Source organism: Triticum dicoccoides, chromosome 3A (genome assembly GCF_002162155.2).
Source record: "Triticum dicoccoides isolate Atlit2015 ecotype Zavitan chromosome 3A, WEW_v2.0, whole genome shotgun sequence".
Lineage (NCBI taxonomy): Eukaryota > Viridiplantae > Streptophyta > Magnoliopsida > Poales > Poaceae > Triticum > Triticum dicoccoides.
In genome coordinates, this window is record NC_041384.1 from 2,442,701 (window position 1) to 2,463,472 (window position 20,772).

The window sequence follows — 20,772 nt, forward strand, 5'->3', positions numbered from 1 at the left end:
ACAGGTCTATCAAATGGTGACCGCATTAACGACGGTCGCGTGGTGGTTCGATCAGTTTCCGTACATAGTCCGGCGAACGCTGCATCTGGAGCTCGGACCGACCTGTGAATTCAGGCTTTGCCACGCCTTTACTACATCACGCCAACGCCCTGCATCGACATTGACTTCGGCGCCAGGCCATATTTCTTCTATTCCTCACTTTGCATAAATTATTTATCATGCAACATTTTTTTAATAATAATTATTACTATTATCTCCGGTTTGCACTACTTTTTGTGCACATGAAAATGATCCGGGGACTTCGGCATCACTTTGTCGGTCTGCATTGACCGTGCTATGTCACCACTTCGGCGTGTCGAGCTCCCCGCTCTGCCACCTCGGGACCAGCTTGGGGGATGGAACCTGTTGGGGAATGTAGTAATTTCAAAAAATTTCCTACGCACATGCAAGATCATGGTGATGCATAGAAACAAGAGGGGAGAGTGTGATCTATGTACCCTTGTAGACCGACAGCGGAAGCGTTAGCACAACGCGGTTGATGTAGTCGTACGTCTTCATGGCCCGACCGATCAAGCACCGAAACTACGGCACCTCCGAGTTTTAGCACACGTTCAGCTCGATGACGATCCCCGGACTCCGATCCAGCAAAGTGTCGGGGAAGAGTTCCGTCAGCACGACGACGTGGTGACGATCTTGATGTTCTACCGTCGCAGGGCTTCGCCTAAGCACCGCTACAATATTATCGAGGATTATGGTGGAAGGGGGCACCGCACACGGCTAAGAATATGATCACGTGGATCAACTTGTGTCTAGAGGTGCCCCCCTGCCCTCGTATATAAAGGAGCAAGGGAGGAGGAGGCCGGCCCTAGGAGGGGGCGCGCCAAGTGTGGAGTCCTACTAGGACTCCCTAGTCCTAGTAGGATTCCACCTCCCATATGGAATAGTAAAAGAGGAAGGAAAAAGGAGAAGGAAGGAAGGGGGCGCCCCCCCTGCCCCAGTCCAATTCGGACCAGACTAAGGGGAGGGGTGCGGCCACCCTTGAGGCCCTTTTCCTTCTTTCCCGTATGGCCCAATAGGGCCCAATACGTATTCCCGGAACTCTCCAGTACTCCAAAAAAATACCCGAATCACTCGGAACCTTTCCGATGTCCGAATATAGTCATCCAATATATCGATCTCTACGTCTCGACCATTTCGAGACTCCTTGTCATGTCCCCGATCTCATCCGGGACTCCGAACTCCTTTGGTACATCAAAACTCATAAACTCATAATATAACTGTCATTGAAACCTTAAGCATGCGGACCCTACGGGTTCGAGAACAATGTAGACATGACCGAGACACGTCTCCGGTCAATAACCAATAGCGGAACCTGGATGCTCATATTGGCTCCCACATATTCTACGAAGATCTTTATCGGTCAGACCGCATAACAACATACGTTGATTCCCTTTGTCATCGGTATGTTACTTGCCCGAGATTCGATCGTCGGTATCTCAATACCTGGTTCAATCTCGTTACCGGCAAGTCTCTTTACTCATTCCATAATACATCATCCTACAACTAACTCATTAGTTGCAATGCTTGCAAGGCTTAAGTGATGTGCATTACCGAGAGGGCCCAGAGATACCTCTCCGACAATCGGAGTGACAAATCCTAATCTCAAAATACGCCAACCCAACATGTACCTTTGGAGACACCTGTAGAGCTCCTTTATAATCACCCAGTTACGTTGTGACGTTTGGTAGCACACGAAGTGTTCCTCCGGCAAACGGGAGTTGCATAATCTCATAGTCATAGGAACATGTATAAGTCATGAAAAAGCAATAGCAACGTACTAAACGATCGGGTGGTAAGCTAATGGAATGGGTCATGTCAATCACATCATTCTTCTAATGATGTGATGCCGCTAGTCAAATAACAACTATTTTGTTTATGGTTAGGAAACATAACCATCTTCGATTAACGAGCTAGTCAAGTAGAGGCATACTAGTGACACTCTGTTTGTCTATGTATTCACACATGTATTATGTTTCCGGTTAATACAATTCTAGCATGAATAATAAACATTTATCATGATATAAGGAAATAAATAATAACTTTATTATTGCCTCTAGGGCATATTTCCTTCAGTCTCCCACTTGCACTAGAGTCAATAATCTAGTTCACATCGCCATGTGATTCAACACTAATAGTTCACATCACCATGTGATTAACACCCATAGTTCACATTGTCATGTGACCTGTACCCAAAGGGTTTACTAGAGTCAGTAATCTAGTTCACATCGTTTATGTGATTAACACCCAAAGAGTACTAAGGTGTGATCATGTTTTGCTTGTGAGATAATTTTAGTCAACGGGTCTGTCACATACAGATCCGTAAGTATTTTGCGAATTCCATGTCTACAATGCTCTGCACGGAGCTACTCTAGCTAATTGCTCCCACTTTCAATATGTATCTAGATCGAGACTTAGAGTCATCCAGATCTGTGTCAAAACTTGCATCGACGTAACCTTTTATGACGAACCTTTTGTCACCTCCATAATTGAAAAATATTTCCTTATTCCTCTAAGGATAATTTTGACCGCTGTCCAGTGATCTACTCTTAGATCACTATTGTACTCCCTTGCTTAACATAGTGTAGGGTATACAATAGATCTGGTACACAGCATGGCATACTTTATAGAACCTATGGCAGAGGCATAGGGAATGACTTTCATTCTCTTTCTATCTTCTGCCGTGGTCGGGCTTTGAGTCTTACTCAATTTCGCACCTTGTAACACAGCCAAGAACTCTTTCTTTGACTGTTCCATTTTTGAACTACTTCAAAATATTGTCAAGGTATGTATTCATTGAAAAAAGTTATCAAGCGTCTTGATCTATCTCTATAGATCTTGATGCTTAATATGTAAGCAGCTTCACCGAGGTCTTTCTTTAAAAAACTTCTTTTAAAACACTCCTTTATGCTTTGCAGAATAATTCTACATTATTTCCGACCAACAATATGTCATTCACATATACTTATCAGAAATGTGGTAGTGCTCCCACTCACTTTCTTGTAAATATAGGCTTCACCGCAAGTCTGTATAAAACTATATGCTTTGATCATCTCATCAAAGCGCATATTCCAACTCCGAGATGCTTGCACCAGTCCATAGATGGATCGCTGGAGCTTGCACATTTTGTTAGCACCTTTAGGATTGACAAAACCTTTTGGTTGTATGATATACAACTTTAATAAATCCATTAAGGAATGCAGTTTTGTTTATCCATTTGCCGGATTTCATAAAATTCGGCAATTGCTAACATGATTCGGACATATTTAAGTATAGATACGAGTGAGAAACTCTCATCGTAGTCAACACCTTGAACTTGTTGAAAACCTTTTTGCGACAATTCTAGCTTTGTAGATAGTAACACTACTATCAGCGTCCGTCTTCCTCTTGAAGATCCATTTAATCTCAATGACTCGCCGATCATTGGGCAAGTCAATCAAAGTCCATACTTTGTTCTCATACATGGATCTCATCTCAGATTTCATGGCCTCAAGCCATTTCGTGGAATATGGGCTCATCATTGCTTCCTCATAGTTCGTAGGCTCGTCATGGTCAAGTAACATGACCTCCAGAACTGGATTACCGTACCACTCTGGTGCGGATCTCACTCTGGTTTACCTACAAGGTTCGGTAGTAACTTGATCTGAAGTTACATGATCATCATCATTAGCTTCCTCACTAATTGGTTTAGTAGTCACAGGAACAGATTTCTATGATGAACTACTTTCCAATAAGGGAGTAGGTACAATTACCTCATGAAGTTCTACCTTCCTCCCACTCACTTCTTTCGAGAGAAACTCCTTCTCTAGAAAGGATCCATTCTCAGCAATGAATAATTTGCCTTCGGATCTGTGATAGAAGGTGTACCCAACAGTCTCCTTTGGGTATCCTATGAAGACATATTTCTTCGATTTGGGTTTGAGCTTATCAGGATGAAACTTTTTCATATAAGCATCACAACCCCAACCTTTAAGAAACGGCAACTTTGGTTTCTTGCCAAACCACAATTCAGATTGTGTCGTCTCAACGTACTTAGATGGTGCCCTTTTAAACGTGAATGCAGCTGTCTTTAATGCATAACCCCAAAACGATAGTGGTAGATCGGCAAGAGACATCATAGATCGCACCATATTTAATAAAGTACGGTTATGATGTTCGGACACACCATTATGCTGTGGTGTTCCAGGTGGCGTGAGTAGTGAAACTATTTCACATTGTTTTAACTGAAGGCCAAACTCGTAACTCAAATATTTTACCTCTGCGATCATATCGTAGAAACTTTTATTTTCTTGTTACGATGATTCTCCACTTCACTCTGAAATTCTTTGAACTTTTCAAATATTTCAAACTTGTGTTTCATTAAGTAGATATACCCATATCTGCTCAAATCATCTGTGAAGGTCAGAAAATAATGATACCCGCCACGAGCCTTAACACTCATCGGATCTCATACATCAGTATGTATTATTTCCAATAAGTCAGTTGCTCGCTCCATAGTTCTGGAGAACGGCATTTTAGTCATCTTTCCCATGAGGCATGGTTCGCAAGCATCAACTGATTCATAATCAAGTGATTCCAAAGTCCATCAGCATGGAGTTTCTTCATGCGCTTTACACCAATATGACCTAAACGGCAGTGCCACAAATAAGTTGCACTATCATTATTAACTTTGCATCTTTTGGTTTCAATATTATGATTATGTGTATCACTACGATCGAGATCCAACGAACTATTTTCATTGGGTGTGTAACCATATAAGGTTTTATTCATGTAAACAGAACAACAATTTATTCTCTTACTTAAATGAATAACCGTATTACAATAAACATGATCAAATCATATTCATGCTCAACGCAAACACCAAATAACACTTATTCAGGTTCAACACTAATCCCGAAAGTATAGGGAGTGTGCGATGATGATCATATCAATCTTGGAACCACTTCCAACACACATCGTCACTTCACCCTTAACTAGTCTCTGTTTATTCTGCAACTCCCGTTTCGAGTTACTAATCTTAGCAATTGAACTAGTATCAAACACTGAGGGGTTGCTATAAACACTAGTAAAGTACACATCAATAACATGTAAAATATACTTATGTTCACTTTGCCATCCTTCTTATCTGCCAATCACTTGGGGTAGTTCCGCTTCTAGTGACCAGTTCCTTTGCAGTAGAAACACTTAGTCTCAGGATTAGGACCAGACTTGGGCTTCTTCACTTGAGCAGCAATTTGCTTGTTGTTCTTCTTGAAGTTCCCCTTCTTACCTCTGCCCTTTTCTTGAAACTAGTGGTCTTGTCTACCATCAATGCTTGATGTTTTTCTCGATTTCTACCTTCGTCAATTTCCGCATTACGAAGAGCTTGGGAATCGTTTCCGTTATCCCTTGCATATCATAGTTCATCATGAAGTTCTACTAACTTGGTGATGGTGACTAGAGAATTCTGTCAATCACTATCTTATCTGGAAGATTAACTCCCACTTGATTCAAGCGATTGTAGTACTCAGACAATCTGAGCACATGCTCACTAGTTGAGCGATTCTCCTCCATCTTTTTAGCTATAGAACTTGTTAGAGACTTCATATCTCTCAACTCGGGTATTTTCTTGAAATATTAACTTCAACTCATGGAACATCTCATATGGGTCATGACGTTCAAAATGTCTTTGAAGTCCCGATTCTAAGACGTTAAGCATGGTGCACTAAACTATCAAGTAGTCATCATATTGAGCTAGCCAAACGTTCATAACGTCTGCATCTGCTCCTGCAATAGGTCCGTCACCTAGCGGTGCATCAAGGACATAATTCTTCTGTGCAGCAATGAGTATAAACCTCAGATCACGGATCCAATCCGCATCATTGCTACTAACATCTTTCAACACAATTTTCTCTAGGAACATATCAAAATAAACATATGAAAACAACAACGCGAGCTATTGATCTACAACATAGATGTGCTAATACTACCAGGACTAAGTTCATGATAAATTAAAGTTCAATTAATCATATTACTTAAGAACTCCCACTTAGATAGACATCCCTCTAATCCTCTAAGTGATTACGTGAGCCAAATCAACTAAACCATGTCCGATAATCACGTGAGATGGAGTAGCTTCATTGGTGAACATCACTATGTTGATCATATCTACTATATGATTCACGCTCGACCTTTAGGTCTCCATGTTCTGAGGCCATATCTGTATATGCTTGGCTCGTCAAGTATAACCTGAGTATTTCGCGTGTGCAACTGTTTTGCACCCGTTGTATTTGAACGTAGAGCCTATCACACCCGATCATCACGTGGTGTCTCAGCACGAAGAACTTTCGCAACGGTGCATACTCAGGGAGAACACTTCTTGATAATTAGCGAGAGATCATCTTAAAATGCTACCGTCAATCAAAGCAAGATAAGATGCATAAAAGATAAACATCACATGCAATCAATATAAGTGATATGATATGGCTACCATCATCTTGTGCTTGTGATCTCCATCTTCGAAGCACCATCATGATCACCATCGTCACCGGCGTGACACCTTGATCTCCATCGTAGCATCGTTGTCGTCTCGCCAATCTTATGCTTCCACGACTATCGCTACCGCTTAGTGATAAAGTAAAGCATTACAGCGCGATTGCATTGCATACAATAAAGCGACAACCATATGGCTCCTGCCAGTTGTCGATAACTCAGTTACAAAACATGATCATCTCATACAATAAAATTTAGCATCATGTCTTGACCATATCACATCACAACATGCCCAGCAAAAACAAGTTAGACGTCCTCTACTTTGTTGTTGCAAGTTTTACGTGGCTGCTACGGGCTGAGCAAGAACCGTTCTTACCTACGCATCAAAACCACAACGATAGTTTGTCAAGTTAGTGCTGTTTTAACCTTCACAAGGACCAGGCGTAGCCACACTCGGTTCAACTAAAGTTGGAGAAACTGACACCCACCAGCCACCTGTGTGCAAAGCACGTCGGTAGAACCAGTCTCGCGTAAGCGTACGCGTAATGTCGGTCCGGGCCGCTTCATCCAACAATATCGCCGAACCAAAGTATGACATGCTGGTAAGCAGTATGACTTATATCGCCCACAACTCACTTGTGTTCTACTCGTGCACAACATCAATGCATAAAACCTAGGCTCTGATGCCACTGTTGGGGAACGTAGTAATTTCAAAAAAATTCCTTAGCACAGGCAAGATCATGGTGATGCATAGCAACGAGAGGGGAGAGTGTGATCTACGTACCCTTGTAGACCGACAGCGGAAGCGTTAGCATAACGCGGTTGATGTAGTCGTACGTCTTCACGGCCCGACCGATCAAGCACCGAAACTACGGCACCTCCGAGTTTTAGCACACGTTCAGCTCGATGACGATCCCCGGACTCCGATCCAGCAAAGTGTCGGGGAAGAGTTCTATCAGCATGACGGTGTGGTGACGATCTTGATGTTCTACCGTTGCAGGGCTTCGCCTAAGCACCGCTACAATATTATCGAGTATTATGGTGGAAGGGGGCACCGCACATGGCTAAGAATATGATCACATGGATCAACTTGTGTCTAGAGGTGCCCCCCTGCCCTCGTATATAAAGGAGCAAGGGAGGAGGAGGCCGGCCCTAGGAGGGGGCGCGCCAAGTGTGGAGTCCTACTAGGACTCCCTAGTCCTAGTAGGATTCTACCTCCCATATGGAATAGGAAAAGAGGAAGGAAAAAGGAGAAGGAAGGAAGGGGGCGCCCCCCTTCCCTAGTCCAATTCGGACCAGACTAAGGGGAGGGGTGCGGCCACCCTTGAGGCCCTTTTCCTTCTTTCCCGTATGGCCCAATAAGGCCCAATACGTATTCCCGTAACTCTCCGGTACTCCAAAAAATACCCGAATCACTCGGAACCTTTCCGATGTCCGAATATAGTCGTCCAATATATCGATCTTTACGTCTCGACCATTTCGAGACTCCTCGTCATGTCCCCGATCTCATCCAGGACTCCGAACACCTTCGGTACATCAAAACTCATAAACTCATAATATAGCTGCCATCGAAACCTTAAGCGTGCGGACCCTACGGGTTCGAGAACAATGTAGACATGACCGAGACACGTCTCCGGTCAATAACCAATAGCGGAACCTGGATGCTCATATTGGCTCCCACATATTCTACGAAGAACTTTATCGGTCAGACCGCATAACAACATACGTTGTTCCCTTTGTCATCGGTATGTTACCTTCCCGAGATTCGATCGTCGGTATCTCAATACCTAGTTCAATCTCGTTACCGGCAAGTCTCTTTACTCATTCCGTAATACATCATGCTACAACTAACTCATTAGTTGCAATGCTTGCAAGGCTTAAGTGATGTGCATTACCGAGAGGGCCCAGAGATACCTCTCCGACAATCGGAGTAACAAATCCTAATCTCGAAATACGCCAACCCAACATGTACCTTTGGAGACACCTGTAGAGCTCCTTTATAATCACCCAGTTACGTTGTGACGTTTGGTAGCACACAAAGTGTTCCTCCGGCAAACGGGAGTTGCATAATCTCATAGTCATAGGAACATGTATAAGTCATGAAGAAAGCAATAGCAACGTACTAAACGATCGGGTGCTAAGCTAATGGAATGGGTCATGTCAATCACATCATTCTTCTAATGATGTGATCCCGTTAATCAAATAACAACTCTTTTGTTTATGGTTAGGAAACATAACCATCTTCGATTAATGAGCTAGTCAAGTAGAGGCATACTAGTGACACTCTGTTTGTCTATGTATTCACACATGTATTATGTTTCCGGTTAATACAATTCTAGCATGAATAATAAACATTTATCATGATATAAGGAAATAAATAATAACTTTATTATTGCCTCTAGGGCATATTTCCTTCAGAACCTTGCCCCGCATCAAGCTCGGACCGCATCATCAATACCGAACACATTAACCAGCTAAGTCGCTTTCATGCTCAAAGCTTTAATTTCTAACTTATGTTCGGTTCGACCAAGCACTATACTTTTTTTGGAAAAAAGTTGCTTGTAAAAAATTTCCTTGTCCAAGCTTTGTTTGTGACGCATAAATTCAAATACCCAATTCATGTGGGGGCTTCCTTCATGAAGCTTTTCCTCTTGCATATGATTATACTTGTACGGCTTCGTTCCTTGTTCGTGTATTACGCCACAATATGCACCATATTGACTTAAGCGATTTGCAAGCTGGGTTGCCTCGCTCCTGTGTTTACCCCTACATTCCCGATTGTTCGGCTAGGGAGTAAAGGGAGCACCTCTGCGATTGTCACGATCGGGTTATCCGAGCCGGACCTCACACTAGGTGAAGCCGAAAGCTAGCGCTCTTATAGTTTTCAATGATGGTCGGCACGCAACGGAACTCATGAGTACAAAAAAATCTATTGCACAAGTCTCATAATAACAATGAGCACCGAAGAAAGGCATCAGTGGGGGTACTATTCTCTTCGAAGATGCTTCTTACACTTCGAAGTAGTATAGCATAAGTTCCTTGAGCGCGCTTTGTCTGTTGCAGCCTTATGGCCTGATTGCCTGGTTATTGGAAACACCGTCGATATTCTCGACAGATGGAGTACATAACACTTTTCGGTCCTTGACCGAAGAGGGAGAAGCCGACAGTCGGTTAAGACGCGTTTAAAGTTCGGTTGAACATAGATATGATATAAGTACTTCAGTACATGCAATCATTCTTTTACCCAAGTCACTTGGGGCTCTTAAATTTATATGAGCCATTTTATGATAAGTGTTCTTCTTCTTAGTCCTTGCAAAGTTTTATTATTATTATTATCTATCACTCTTTTTTTCGACACGAGCGTGCGGTCACTAGCCGGGGAGCCTAATTTCTCTCTCAAAACTGCTAGAGTTTAGTCTGCTAAACTGGCCTAATGAGAAGTACTCCGACCTCGGGATATGAGGTTGAAGCCGTAGGCTGACCCGCTTGAAGTCCTGAGATAGGATGTATCATGTTAATGCACGACAGAAGCACTTCTTTTGCTAACGCCAATTTTGGGATTGGCACCAAACACTTGATCTTGTTCGGATGTCAAGTTTTTACTAATGTTTTTTGGTTTTCGAAGCTTATGGCACTTTTAAACTATTTGTGTGTTTTCAGCACAAGTCTCCCAGTGCAACGCCGGACACCTTTAGAGATTCGGCAAAAACATTCTCGAATATTGCTATATATGCATCGGTTTCGAATTGTGTCTTCGGTCAATATTTGGGTTGCCCGGCTCCTGTGCTTGCCTCCTACGTTCTGCTTTGTTCGGCTAGGTGTGCAAAGGGAGAACCACTGCGATTGTGCTTCCAACTCACATGGTTAAGCACCTCAGTAGAGAAAGCCGAAAACTGACTGTCACAATAAGCGTAAACTGGTCAGCAATCCGATGACGGTGTTAAATGACGGGCCATTCATAACAATGGCCGAAGTGTTTACGGCTTGACCTCGACTATCGCCGAACACTACCGGGGGCTATTAACTGGCCTCCCAAACTAAATCCTCGATATTTTGCTCTTACATTAGAGCTGAGGTTTCATGATCATGCTTAGCATGACAACCCAAAGAAAGGAACCGATAGCGGGACTATTTTCTTTGGAAGACATTTCTTATGTTAAACAGTAATATAACATATCTCTCTGCGTACCTTTGTTTATAAAACCGTATGGCCAGTTTGCCTTGTTTGTCATAAATCTTTGCCCTCATAAAGGCTTTATAATGTACGACAAACACTCCTCGGCTACTGGCCGAGGAGGTGGAAGCTGATGGTCGGTCAACAAAGTTTTGTACAATGCGGATCCGAGCATTAATGACGTAAAGTACTTGGATACATAGAGTCATTACACATGATTTGTGATTTTACTATGGATATCGATCCTTAATTCGGCCACCCGTGCCCGCATTAAGGCTCGGGGCTACTGGGCTTCGGGCATATGATTTACAAATATTAAACGAGCACATCGATCCCCTGATCTGGTGTTGCCACCCGACCAGTGTCTCGGGGGCTACTGCATTGCCTGTTCAATGCAGAAAATTTCAAGTGCAATACAGTTTCCAAGGAGATTTTGATCCTCAGGTTGGTCGGCCGCACCCCACTTGAGTCTCGAGGACTGAGCACGCCGCTTTTTTTGTCCCGAAGTATTCTGCCGAGCTAGGACTTGATCCTCAGACCGATTTTGCAAATCAACCTGAGTCTCAGCGGCTACTGGGATCAGCGGTCTTATGTCATCCTTCATGTGCATCTCGGGTTTTAGACCGATACCCACCTTGAGGGCTACTGGCTATATATCTCGGCAGAGAATAAATTGCACCAATCAAAAATATTGACAAAAATCGGCCTACATTCGGGGTGGTGCACCACGTCGGAAGCAGTCCGGCATAAAGCTCGGGCGCTAGTGGCTGGCTCCATAGAGGGCATTTCCGGCATTAAGCTTGGCTAAACTCCTTCAAACTTCTTTGAACTAAGGTGATTTACGACACCTCGGATACAGTCTGGCATTGGAGCTCGGATACATAGTCCGGCATTGGAGCTCGGATACAGTCCGGCGTTGGAACTCGGATACATAGTCCGGCGTTGGAGCTTGGATACATTCCGGCGTTAGAGCTGGGAAGCGGTCCGGCGTTGGTGCTCGGCTGCAAAAGATACCTCGAATGCAGTCCCGCGTTGGAGCTCGGACGCAAGAGGACGCTGCCGCCCGGGAACAACTTCAAACCCGAGGTGTGGCATAAAAATAACAAGGCATTGATAAAGGCCGAAAACTTAAAGGGGCTACTCGGATACCCGACATGTAAACTCGTCGAAGGCATTTCGGCGATCCTGAAGATCGAAGATGAGAAGATTTGTTGAACCAGTTTTCAAGACCGATGACCGAAGATGAAGAACGGTTCGGTAGAATCGAGGAGCGTCCCTAACTTGAAGACCGGTTCAGGGGCTACTGACGGTGTCCTAGACTAGGGGGTACTCACCACGTCCTCTCCCGATCTGTTAGATTGGGCCGAGGACCCCCATGGCCGTATACTCATGGGCCAGTTCGGACAGCTGCCGCGTACAAGGAAGATTCCACAAGACTTGGCGATCAAGACAAGGACTCCTCCCCACCGGCGTATTCGGCTAGGACTCTTGTTATCCTAGGCCTCTAGTGCATTATATAAACCGAGGCCAGGCTAGTCGATAGACATATACAACATACCCAACAACAATCATACCATAGGCTAGCTTCTAGGGTTTAGCCTCTCCGATCTTGTGGTAGATCTACTCTTATACTACCCATATCATCAATATTAATCAAGCAGGACGTAGGGTTTTACCTCCATCGAGAGGGCCCGAACCTGGGTAAAACTTCGTGTCCCTTGCCTCATGTTACCATCTGGCCTAGACGCATAGTTCGGGACCCCCTACCCGAGATCCACCGATTTTGACACCGACAGGTGGCGCAAAACTTGTTGCACTCTTGTTGGATCACCCTCCACCGCTCGGAAATGGAGACCCACTCGCGCGTGCGCACAAATTGGTAAGGTGGAAACTTCTTGCGCTCATGAAACTCGCGGTGCACACGAGTCCAAAAGGTCGAATGCTTTTGCTCGGCGCCTGTCTTTGGGTCTTGTCCAATGTCTCGCCAACACTCGCAAAGAAGTCTGTCCTCGGCAGCTATGCACGCATTCGTGCGCTTGCTCTTGCGCTTCGGCTTAGGACCGACGGTTTGGTTGGCGAGCTCGTCCTCGAACAAAGGCTCCACTTTGATGTCGCACTCGTCCTCTTCCTCTAGCCCATAGTCCTTCGGGAACTCGTGGTCGAGGGGGAAGCCGTCTAGGTTGATGCCGACCTGATCACGCATGAGGGCCGCCTGGTCGGCATCATAGCCAGCGGCCGGTGTGAATGCCCCGCGGCCGTCCTGGCTTTGCGTCTCCTCGGGATCGTAGCCAGCACCCGGCGCACCACCCTCGAAGATGAGGTGTTGAATGTAGTCCTCGTCGACGGCGGACGGCATTTCCTCGAACAGGTTACGGGCGTCCGGGAGACCGCCGGCCGGCGTCTGTCACGCGCGTTTCCTCGTGCCGCCAGACGATGAGCCACTGACCACCAGGGTGGCATTGAGGTTGATGGGTGCGGTCGTGGAAGGCGCGACCACGCTTACGTCGGGTGAGCACTCCCCGGAGAGGCGGGAGGCCTGCGGGTAGACGTGGAAGCCGGGGACCCGGTTGCAAGCCGATGCGCGGGGTGAGTCGGGCATCACCATCCGAGGAAACGCCAACGAGCCGGTGCTAGCCGCGGTGACGGCGATTTGGACGAGGCTGTGCTGGCTAAGGTTTACCCCAAGCATGTAGAGCACCTCCCTCGTTGCCGCGGCGACGCGGCTGTTGGTGAACTCTTGCTGCGCGACGGCCTGCGCAGCGGCCTCATCCTTGGCGTGCGTGGTGTGCCTCCGGCCCTTCCTCTTGGCCGACTCTCTTGCCCGCTGTTTGGGCGTCAGCGCCTTCTTCGGCTTGGTCGCCGCGGCGGTCTTGAGCGGGGCACGAGGCTTGCCTTTCTCGGAGGGGGCGACGGCACCGGACGAGGCGAGGCCGGCGGCGGCGTCGAGGTCGAGGTCGATGGCGATGGCGTCCTCCATGGCTGGTTGGGGGGCGGGGGCGCGGGAGTATTTTTGGAAAAAAAATCGGGGGAAATGGTGATGGCTGCCACCGACAGGCGAGCCCGGGGAGAGGAGTAGGCGCGCGCGTGCATCCGTCTCTTGTTCGCGCCGACGCAAATCCGGCTCAAAATTAGGCCTGAAATGGGTCGCCCGTGGATGAAAAACGGCACGCGTCCATTTGGGTCGGCGCATTGGGCCGCCACTTTTATTCGCGCCGATCCAAACGGATGCGGGCGGACGAAACGTATCGCCTCATTGAAGTGGCTCTCAGCGCTCATGAATTGGCGCGACTAACTAGGATAGAAGCCGCAAGCAGGGGGAGCCAATTCTTGGGAAGCCAATTCTTCGGCGCTGATCCGCACCAAAACACACGGGCAAGCCATGTCAACATCCACACATCCACCAGCCAACGGAGACCCGAAAGTCAAAGGGACGCGAACAGAGCAGCGGGCATTGTGATGGGGGGTGTCACGCCGAGCCATTGGATGAGGAATGAACCGTTGGATGCTCACCTAGCATACCACGCAGACCATGTAAACGGTGCGCTTCGCCCCCCTGTTGGATGCTCCCGCTTTCCCGAAATCGCAGCTATAGTCGAACATCCTCTTCTTCGCAGCTTTCTTCCTCCATCTTAAGAGCAGGGGCAGCCATTCCTTGTGAATTCGTCACCTTGGCGAGGTAAATAATCTGCTCTGCTCCATCTTAAGTTTCTTTATGTTTCGTCCACCGAGGGATACATGGCTTAGATCACCGCTAGGCTGGATTGGGGCAGCCGATGGATGGCCTTGCCTGGCAGCTCTACGGGGAGGGAGGACGGCGCCGTGATTCTTGTCTTCTTCCTGGAAGCCTAGGACGCTGCTGTGATTCCTTCCCGCAACGCCAGGTTCGGATGCTCAATCTGCGATGCCTTCCGGCACATGCGATTTTCCCTCCCTGCAGCAAAGCAAGAGGATCAGTGGTTTTTTTCTTTTTCTTTTGCAAACTAATTAAGGAACCGCTCTTTTTTTCGATGTCAGCTTAATTGCAAGTGCAGTAGCCAGGTTCCTTCCTGGTTAGGGAAAGATATCTTAGATGTAAACACAAGTAGAAACAACTCTCTGTTTTTGATAGATTGCTCTTGCTCATGTTCGAAGCAAGAGATGAATGCTCATGGAGATGTTACGGCTGAGTAATGTTAGTTAGGACCCCCGGCCTCTTGCTACTCCCTTGCCAAGCACTGGCGTCCTAGGTGTCCTCGTTTCATGCTTGCTCTTGTTGCTTATGCTTCTTCTTCTTCCCCTGTTCCACTCTGCTTCCTCACAAACTTAATTGTGCACCTGTAACTATTCTGCACGAAAATATCTGCACTTATACAGATGATTGCACTTCTCAACTTCTACCGGTCTTGTTTTTTTTTGCAGCATGAACAACCGAGGTCGTGGCCATGGCCATGCATATGATGCTCTGGTTTGTGGGTTTCACAATGTGAGTCGGCCCCCCAGATTATTGCTACTCACACCTAGCGTTTTCAAGTGATCCGGCTTGATGCTTGTTGTCCTTGTTGATCATGTTTGTAGGAAGGAAAGGACTATAGGTGTATAACTGTTGCGCTCCCCATACATGTCCGGCGCCAAGTTGACGAGAGCTGTGTCCTGAACGCGATCGTGCACATTGTGGAGTCCCAGAAGAAGGCACACCTGCTTGACTTGACCTACTACTGGAATGCCTACATAGACGTGACCGGAGTTCCGTTTGGCCAAGACAAAAATAGAGTGATCACAGCCCTCAACCTGCTCAGGGATAAAGGTGTCTTTGCATACTTCAATGGCTGGAGGAAGCTAGTGAAGATTTCCGACTACGAGTGTCACCCACGTATGGATGCATATCAGGTCTTCGCCATGCTTGATTCAGGCACCCCGCTCCTGGGAAGTTTTCCTGTCAGAGCTGATTTCAGTGGCCTTGGAGAGGACATCTACAAGCTAGATCCTCCTTACAAGCCTGGTGATCCTCATCCGGAGACACACATGGTTATGTTTGTCGGGTATGGAATGCGCGGCGGGCGACCATTTCTCATTTTCCTCAACCCTTACGGGCCCGATTGGGGAACCTGTGGATTAGGGGCCGTGTACTTTGATCAAGTGTTTTAGGATGATGAGGATGAAGGGTTTCAGCTGATCAGGGTGATTGTCGATGGTGACACGCCAGCCCTGCGCCTTGAAACGTAAGCCAAAACCAAAAGGATTCAACATCTATTCAGTTTCATTGTACTCTACTTTTGCTCTGTTTCATCGTGCCCTGAATTCTTTTGTTTATATTGCACAACATTCAGAGAAGATGAAGCGCGGTCGTTTCCAACAGGATACAGGTAATCTTCCTGTACTATTTCTTGTTGAGGAGAAGCGCAATATTTGTCTTGTTGCTCCTTTCTAATATGATATTTGGTTGGTCCTTTTTCGCCAACATAAAGAAGAAGCAAAGGAATTGCTCTTACTGTCCATTGTCCAAGACCCTGCTGCCAAATCTCAAGCATAGCAATCAGGTTAGTTAAGCTGTTTAATTTCCTATTTTTACGGCAAAACGCTCATGATGCTCGGTGCTTTGATGGCTAGATGGTATTGTAGTTGATCTCCTCTGCTTTATTGGTCCTTGTGGTCTCACATAGGAGTATTTGGCTCGTTGAAATGCTCTACTTTCAGAGGACTTTTTTCAGTTTATGCTGGTTGCATATCTCTGTAGGCTGGCAGTGATTCAGAACAAAGATAGATGTACACTTATTCACAAACGAAGAGGGAGTACATACTACTAAATGCACGTGGAGCCCACCAACTAATAACCAGAGTAAATAGCGTCAATATTTTGGCGAAGCATTTCAGAGCAACTCCAATGGGGCGACCCAAACGGATGGCGCATTTGTCCGTTTTTTGTCCGTTTGGGTCGGCAGCCCGCTCGCCGTCCGCCCAGTTTTGCACTTGGGTCAGCAATGCGCCCAACGCGCCGACCCATTTCATGTCCGCATTCAACTTTTAAATAGAAAAGGTCCACGGCCGATCATTCCAGCGGCCATGTCTCATACCGGCACCATGCCAGCGCCGGCATACAATGTCGGCTTCAGAAAACACCATAGTTCATGCTGGCACACTCGGCAGCCGGCCGGCACACATGCCAGCATACAAAAAATGGTGGGACTTGAGTTCGACCACGCCATCGCGGCTCCCGTGGTCATGCCGGCACACCCGCCGGCATACAAAAAAGATGGCCCCTCGACGCCATAGATCACTCGTCGTCGAACTTGAGCATGTCGGCCTGCATCTTCTCGAACCACGGCCTCTTTCTTGGCGACAAGGCGTTGAGATCCACCTTCATGATCTCCACCCCGGTCATCATGCTTGCAAAAGCCACTTCTTTCGCCTTTGTCTTGGCGTTGGCGGCCTCGATCTCTAGCATCTCGGCTTGCTTCTCCGTCTCGAGTTCGAACATCTTGGCTTGCTTCTCGGCGTCAAGATCAAGCCTCCTCCTTTGCATCTCCATGAAAGCATCCATTTGCTCCGCCTTGAAATGCCGGCACTCCTCCTCCCTTGAGTCCTTATTCATCATGCCGTCCACGCTTGCAATCAAGGTGTTGGTGGCCGCATCTCGCTTTTCCTCCTTCTTGTAGTTGGTCTTCCCCCCGGCCGTGCCGGCTCGCCCTCCCCAACATCCTCCACGGCGCCCTTCCCCCCAAGTGCCTTGAGCGCAGCATATTGTGCCTTGAACTTCGCTTCGTCCTTGATGACCCGATAGCAATGGGAGAGGTTGAAGCACTTGCCATTGTGTTGAACCTTGAATGCCTCCAAAGATTGAAATGCCTACAAAATGTTTCCATGCAAGCATATAAGCAAGTGATCTTGATGACACAAAAGAGGGCGGCTTGCTAGCATACCATGTCTTGCACGCCGATGCCGCTCACGGGGCGGGCCATGACGCTCTCAAGGGTGGTGACGGTGTCCTGGACTAGGGGGTACTCACCATGTCATCTCCCGATCTATTAGATTGGGCCGCGGACCCCCATGGCCGTATACTCATGGGCCAGTTCGGACAGCTGCCGCATACAAGGAAGATTCCACAAGACTTGGCGATCAAGACAAGGACTCCTCCCCACCGGTGTATTCGGCTAGGACTCTTGTTATCCTAGGCCTCTGGTGCATTATATAAACCGAGGTCAGGCTAGTCGATAGAGATATACAACATACCCAACAACAATCATACCATAGGCTAGCTTCTAGGGTTTAGCCTCTCCGATCTCGTGGTAGATCTATTCTTGTACTACCCATATCATCAATATTAATCAAGCATGACGTAGGGTTTTACGTCCATCGAGAGGGCCCGAACCTGGGCAAAGCTTCGTGTCCCTTGCCTCCTGTTAACATCCGGCCTAGATGCACAGTTCGGGACCCCCTACCCGAGATCCGCCGGTTTTGACACCGACATTTGTGCTTTCATTGAGAGTTCCGCTGTGTGTTCGACAAAAGGTTGATGGCTCGCCTGCAGATCAACTGTGACTTCGTCATCTTCGTCACCAGCTCGACTAGTCACCTTGGTTTGACCAAGGTCTGCGCCTTACCTCCGATCGTCATGTTTGTATGAGGGCCTTTATAAACATCAACTCCAATCTCTATCAAGATCATGGAGGAATCATCTAGGGAGCCCGGGGCTCAACGTCAACATTGTCCTCGGGCGACCGTGCTGTTTTTCTGGACAACAAACTTGGGACTGCCGCCATCGCCTCCTCAAGTGTCCTTTTAACGACCGCTTTGGTGGAATTGTGCGGAATTGAGTCTACAACAACCCTGGAAAATTTCGTCGAGTATTGATGGAGGAATCTCTGGCAATCCACGATATACCGGAGCCCTGTCAAATCTGGATGGGAATCTGGATGAGTTTAGGGCGTGGTGTCCAGCTTCTATCTCGGACGTCCTTTGGAAGATCCAACCATTGATTGGCTGCAGAATTCCTATATCTACCACCTCTCAAAATTTTAGCTCGATCCGACCATCCAAACTCCGGGAACCTTCCGATTAGTGCATCACTTTTTGGATCTGTTTTCTGCACGAAAACAAATCCGACCCGAGTTCGTCTTTTTTATGAACGGGATTTCGGACATCCCTTTTGAAGGAAGTTTTGTATGGGGTATTGTGTTTTGTTCCCGAACACATCCCACTAAATTTAAGATCTTTTGAACATGATCTTCAACATCATACTGGTGTCAAACCAGTCCGGCAATATTGCTCCACGGCTGCCGACCTGCGCTAGACACGTCGTCACTTTGTTGAGCCGAGCTCAACTTCTTCGGATCATAATCTCGGTAAGCCGAACAAGAGTCTGGTATCGCGAAGGATAAATCATCACCAACATCACCACCCCACGGATTACACGGAGTGGGCATACCGGCATCGCTCCATGGTCGCTTCATCAAGCCGGCATCGACCACGTCACGACCTGCATCGGCAGGGCCACACTATTGCTTCTTCATGCTGGTGTCCATCATGCCGACCTACTTCGACTCATCGACTGACATCGAGGCTTCGACATCTCAGCTGGACCGGGGGCTTCGTCATCTCTTCATCAACCTACTCCGGACACTTCGGCGTCACTAACCGACCAGCTCCGTCACGTTAGCTGGGCCGAGGGCTTTACCTCAGCGAGTCAATCTTTACCAGCATTGCCATGCCGTCGTTTTATCGCCCATCAGGCAATGGGTGTGTGGAGCGATTCCCAATTTTGGGAATCACCTTCCTTCGGATTGCTACAACAAATAAACCAGGTGCTATTAATCCCATTATTTTTTGCTTGTTTGGGTTCATTTTTTCCAAGGAATTATTACTCTGGTTTGTCCATGATATGTACACAGGTCTATCAAATGGTGACCGCATTAACGAGGTCACGTGGTGGTTCGATCAGTTTCCGTACATAGTCCGGCGAACGCTGTATCTGGAGCTCGGACCGACCTGTGAATTCAGGCTTTGCCACGCCTTTACTACCTCACGCCGACGCCCTGCATCGACATTGACTTCGGCGCCAGGCCATATTTCTTCTATTCCTCACTTTGCATAAATTATTTATTATGCAACATTTTTTTAATAATTATTATTACTATTATCTCCGGTTTGCACAGGAAAATGATCCGGGGACTTCGGCATCACTTTGCCGGTCTGCATTGACCGTGCTATGTCACCACTTCGGCGTGTCAAGCTCCCCGCTCTGCCACCTCGGGACCATCTTGGGGGATGGAACCTGTTGGGGAATGTAGTAATTTCAAAAAAATTCCTATGCACACGCAAGATCATGGTGATGCATAGCAACGAGAGGGGAGAGTGTGATCTACGTACCCTTGTAGACTGTTAGCGGAAGCGTTAGCACAACACGGTTGATGTAGTCGTACGTCTTCACGGCCCGACCGATCAAGCAACGAAACTACAGCACCTCCGAGTTTTAGCACACGTTCAGCTCGATGACGATCCCCGGACTCCGATCCAGCAAAGTGTCGGGGAAGAGTTCCGTCAGCATGATGGCATGGTGACGATCTTGATGTTCTGCCGTCGTAGGGCTTCGCCTAAGCACCGCTACAATATTATCGAGGATTATGGTGGAAGGGGGCACCGCACACGGCTAAGAATATGATCACGTGGATCAACTTGTGTCTAGAGGTGCCCCCGGCCCTCGTATATAAAGGAGCAAGGGAGGAGGAGGCCGGCCCTAGGAGGGGGCACGCCAAGTGTAGAGTTCTACTAGGACTCCCTAGTCCTAGTTGGATTCCACCTCCCATATGGAATAGGAAAGAGGAAGGAAAAAGGAGAAGGAAGGAAGGGGGCGCCCCCCTTCCCTGGTCCAATTCGGACCAGACTAAGGGGAGGGGTGCGGCCACCCTTGAGGCCCTTTTCCTTCTTTCCCGTATGGCCCAATAAGGCCCAATACGTATTCCCGTAACTCTCTGGTACTCCAAAAAATACCCGAATCACTCGGAACCTTTCCGATGTCCGAATATAGTCATCCAATATATCGATCTTTACGTCTTGACCATTTCGAGACTCCTTGTCATGTCCCCGATCTCATCCGG